This window comes from Pinus tabuliformis, chromosome 5_1, assembly GCF_031772625.1.
Source record: "Pinus tabuliformis cultivar Carrire ecotype Pingquan chromosome 5_1, CPIR1, whole genome shotgun sequence".
Lineage (NCBI taxonomy): Eukaryota > Viridiplantae > Streptophyta > Pinopsida > Pinales > Pinaceae > Pinus > Pinus tabuliformis.
The window spans coordinates 522700864-522706317 of record NC_142305.1 but is presented as its reverse complement, the minus strand read 5'-3'; the positions used below and the strand labels follow the sequence as shown (position 1 = coordinate 522706317).

Sequence of the window (5454 nt, the reverse complement as noted above, 5' to 3'; positions counted from 1 at the left end):
TGTCCTTTCAGCTTTGTTGCTGCAAATTTGACCCTACGGTCTTCACTAATTTCCTCGCATTCAAAGTACTTGTCCATCTCGCTAATCCAATCTAATACAACATCAATCGATAAACTGCCATCGTAGGTTGGTAATTCTGGTTTTGGTTTGTTATTTGACAATAATACAGACTTCAATAACTTCACCTCTGGTGAATCACCTTCAGCCCCATCTGCTGCTACTTCCACTTCTTCTTCACTCACATCACCTAACTCTGGATCTCTCCTCCTGCCTGCCTCTACTGCTTCCAATCGGGCAGTAAGAACTCTGAGTTCTTCTCTTAACGCCTCATCTGCCATTCTACGGGCACCTCTGCCTCGTCCTCGTCTACCTATATCCATTTCTCCCAAATCTCTTCAACTCAAACAGCTCTGATACCACTCTGATGGGACCCAGCCCACTTGGCGTAGCTTTTGCGCTTTATATGATATTTGGTTTGTTGACGTGGCGGTGAACTGTTGTCTCTCTCGCGGCTCTGTAGTTGTGGTAGCTGTGCATTGAATGCAAACGTAAATGTGACAGTACCCTGCCTTGGTAAACTATACAACCCTAATCTTCACGCGCCTTCTCGACTCTTCTCTGTTTATCGTTCTGTTGGCTCCGAGGGTTTGCGAGCTCTGCGTATGGAAAAATGATGGGTGCGCTGTGCTATGGTTCCTTCGCCTTCTGGTAACGTTGCCTTGTCTATGGCTGCAAGCACAAGAATATCCGGGAAGCGACTTCAGTTTTTGATACAGGTAAAATGTTTCTCCATGCTTCAATTTTTTTACTTGCTCCTCGTTCTGGGTCTAACCCCAAATTGTTCCTCCTCTCTTCAGTTGCTCTGTGGCATACTCTGCTTCAAAAATATGGCTTCTCCTCTCGCGTTCTCCAGGTAAGGGTTTTCTTTTTTTTTTCGTTATCAGTCTTTATGTTGATTTTAGAGGGTTTCGTCCCTCTGAGCTTTTTCTGTGGCTCGAACTCATTCACGCCTGGTTCTTGCAGGTCCTCTCAGGCGACCTGGACGGCGCAAGCCCCTGTGTTCAACGACATTTGGTTGCGTATATTTTGGTAGGCCTGCAACCTGTTCTGTTCTGCTGAATATGGGTCACTGTTCGAAGGACGACCCGTCCAATAGTTGGTTGTCCAGTCACTGTGTGGTCCTCTGTTTGCCGTTATCGTTCTGAGTTGAGTCCTATGTGTGGAAATGTGGCTTCAACGTAACCCAGTTACAAATCTGTTTCAAACCCTAACCTAGGGTTTTATGCTTGACCTGTATAATTGTAATTTCTGGTTGAATTTTCACTCGCCGTGACTATGTTGGTCTCTGTATATGTGAGGGAACTCGACCCTATCGATTCTAGCTATGAATTTCTATTCTGGACAATGTAAATGAAATTCGTTTTTAATGAAAGAAAATTATGGTGATTGATACCTGTGATGTCTTCGCTTGTCTTTCGGTTACGTTGCTGGGCATTCAATTTGTTTGCTTGTCTTTCATTTAGTGGTTGTGCGTTGAATGCATTCGCTCATCCGTAATTGTATTGCTGTGCGCTTGTATGTAAGCGTGACTGCTTGTCTTGTGGCCTGGAATTTATTTAAGATTCCCTCTGCTTGTCTACAATTTAACTATAACTCGTACTTGTACAATAGCCATGATAGTGTGCTTAGTTTATAATAACACAAAGGTCTGTTAAATGATGAAAAACACAGGAATGAGAGATCAACAAATAATTTAGAAAGTAATTTTGATGGACAGTACTTTTCTGGTTTTGAATGCTTGACAATTCTATTAGTAAATTTACTCAACTTATTCTCTTCTGAACTGACCCCCCTTTTCCAGTACATGTATTTTTGGCTTTATAGCCTCTGTCTTCAGTTAAGGCTTACAGTTTGTCTTTTTCTGTTACAAAGACAGTTACATAACTTCCGTTTCTATCCGTAACTATAATCATTTTGACATTACAAGACTTGTAGGACAGTTAAGAGTTATTACTCCTAATTACATAAACTACCTTTTAATCAACAATGAAACTACAGTAATCCTAAACTGGAAAAGTAAAGACATCTAACTGTTGCTGACTTGTAAAATAAAGTAAAAGAAAAATTATTCCCAATAGAATTTTAACAGTTCAGTTCCTCGCTTGTGAACCTGGTTGGAGTCCTTTCTGCCTCGTCACTGTGAGCTGGATGCTCCTGCATCAAAGTGTTTTTAAATACATATTAATATTACTTAATATACTACTTAAGATTTTATAATGGGATATTTTACTTGATCAAAATTGAATATTTTTCTGAGATTAATTCAAATGTTTAAAACTATTTTAATGGTGAAAAATTCATTTTTCAAGAGATTTATATAATATATACATATATGTATAGTTGACATTAAATATTTTATTTAATATGGATATTAAAATATTTTATCTAATATGGGAATTAAAACATTTCATTTATAGACTATTTTGCTTATATTAAAATTTTATGTTTTATTTAAGTTGTTAATATATTTTCAAATACATATTAATATTAATTTTTGGCAACCTCTGTCCTTATATCTTGCAAGTTATTTCAACAACTAAAGTTGCCAAAATTTTGAGCAATACAAAGAACAAAAAACAAGGAATGTCAAGTGCCCGAGGAAAGCATAATTTTTGGAGAAAGGAAAGATTTTTATTACAGAGATTCATATTGATAGATTAAATTATGGATATTGGGAGCGCAGTGGATGCAATGTGTTGGATATTGGGGGTGCAGTGGATACAATGGGTTTGGCATCTAAAGCTATGGAAACTTGGGTTTTTTTTCTGGGTTTTTTCCGTGGGGTTCCCAGAATGATTGTAAGTCTTCTCCCTCATAATAAATTCATTTCTTTCATTAATTTCCCTTCCATGTGATTTTATTTTTTGGGCATTTGTATATTCTGTATAAGATAGGAACCACTTCCAAGTTTCATTAATGACGAGACAGTAATATCAAGATAAATTTCAAAATTAGAATCTATGTAATAGATCCTCTTCCACATGCAGGCTTATATCAAATTCATTCTCTATGTTAGAGCCTCTTGCAGTAGCGGTGCACACACACTCTTTCTGTATGTATGTATGTATGCGCTAGACATTAGCATTGAATTTCACATGTGCGTTAGGCAATTGTTCTAAGCTAATGCAAATGGGCAAATAAACCATTTTCATGAATCCTTCATTGAAACAGTTGTCTCTGGGTCTATTTTTTGCAGCTTTGGGGCGGGTTTCTTGTTCTTGGGATTCCTTTGCATACTAATCAGCCTCTGAATCTTGCATTGAAGTTCACCCCCGGTGGAGGTAGTGGTCATTTTGCTTTGGGCAGCAATGTTGTCAACAGAGTTGAAAATTTCAATAGAGATTTGAGCATGATGGGGAAAGTTGGTTTCTATATTACAAAGCATGCAAACTTATATGAGACTGCACCTGCATATGTAACTGATCAACCTTGCTTCCTTAGCTCTGCAATAAGGGCAATCACAAAACTTGGTCTGCATGCTTTGTTGATAGTTCTGAAAGAAATTAAAAAGGGATTAGGCTGGACTGAGGGCATAAGGTATGGGCCTTGGCCTATTTATTTGGAAATTTATTCTATGGCAAGCTTAAGGTTTCATCAGATACCCCATCAGAATTTGTGGGAGCGACCCTTTGTTCCTGCTCCGCTTGTAGACCTTCTTAGATTGGTAGCTGACAACGACACTGTTGCTTGTTAGCACACCTTATCATGAAGAAATGGTGGCATATTTGAGGCATGGGAGAAACTTGGAGGGGAAGACCTTATGAGACGAGAGGGAATGAAGAGATTTTTTCCCATTGGAAATGATTTATTGGATTGGTCGAGAAAAACTCATGTCATGGGTGTTTTAAATTTAACACCATATAGTTTTAGTGATAGAGGATGGTACACATCTCTAGAGAATGCAGTTGATCATGTTAGATGGATAATATCTGAAGGAGCAGATATGATTGACATTAGAGCACAGTCAACTAGGAAAACAACATTAAGCATTTCAACATAGGAGGAATTGTCTTGGCTTTTGCCAGTTTTAGAAGCAGTTGTGCAGATTCTTGAAGCTGAAGGTAAAATCCTATCAGTAGATACTTTCGATGCTAAAGTTGCATCTAAGGTAGTAAGAAATGGAGATCATGTTGTGAGCGATATATCTAGAGGTCATTTGGATCCCAACATGTTTTCTACAGTTGCAGATCTCGTTGTCCCTTATGTATTAATGCATATGAGGGTGGAACCGTCAACAACACAGAACGATGGAAATACAACCTATGGGGATGTATGTAAAGAAGTTGCTAATGAGTTATGTTACAAATAAATAATGTGGAATCGTTTCGTATACATGCATGGAGAATTATAACAGACCCTGGTATTAGTTTCTCTAAGACGCTTGAACAAAACTTGGAACTTCTTAGGGGTCTATCATCTGTTTGAAAAGGGCTTGCAGCCAATAGTGTGGCTGCTTCTCATGGCCCTATTTTAATTAGACCCTCCTGAAAAAGTTTTTTGGGAAAAATATTACTACTCCATACATTGGCAAGGAGAGGCAACATATCTGTATTCAATCCTATTTCAAGAGGCTTTACATCTTTTTTGAAAATGCCAACCTTGCTTGAACTCTAAATTGCTAGTCCTAACCCGAAACCTATGAATTTACCCAATTTCTTTGAAGTTCCACGACATTTTCATTCCATGAAAGGAGATGCCCATCAATCTTATGGCATCCAAAATGCTTCTACCAGCCTATTTGACCATCTAGCCAGTTGTCTCCAAAGATAAAAGCATTCAAGTCTTTGTTGGTTATAGTATTGAAAATGTCATAGTTCTGATTTAATTTTGAGTTTGAAATTGATGTCGTTGTGTCTCATATCACCATCTATTGCACATGATTAATTTTTAATCTGTTTTGAAGAGGCATTTGCAATATTGAGTTGTTTTGTCATTTCAGGGTCGATGAAGGCCTTAAAATGTTTATTGAAATTGTCATGTGCTATCCTTTCCTTAAATAACATCTTTTGAACTCATCAATACTACTTGTACAGAAGTGCTAAATAAGGAAAGAATTTGGCAGAGTCCTAGTGCCTTTGCACAAAAATATCTTTTAATTTGACATACCTTGGAAGTCTAATTGATAGAATCTGGGGCACGTTTTTAGATATGTTCCAAACTAGATTTTCTTTTGTTTAACATTTGGTCTTTGGATGTTTGGTACTTGCCACTCATAGTTATTGAATTGCTCATATCCTAAGTATTCAAGAGCAACTGGATAGCAATTAAATGGAAAGATTCAGTTAGCTAGTCATAGTTTCATGTTTCGAGGCAAATTCAAAGGATATTTGGGGTTTCTAATTCATCTGAAATTGTGCATTGCTAAATATATTAATATTTGGAATTATTGTTGGT

At 37.4% G+C, this 5454-nt stretch overlaps 1 pseudogene; it reads left to right on the top strand.

The window, feature by feature from the left end:
• The first annotated feature begins 887 nt into the window (after positions 1-887).
• Positions 888-4674, top strand: LOC149165800 (folate synthesis bifunctional protein, mitochondrial-like; annotated as a pseudogene).
• Positions 4675-5454: the final 780 nt, after the last annotated feature.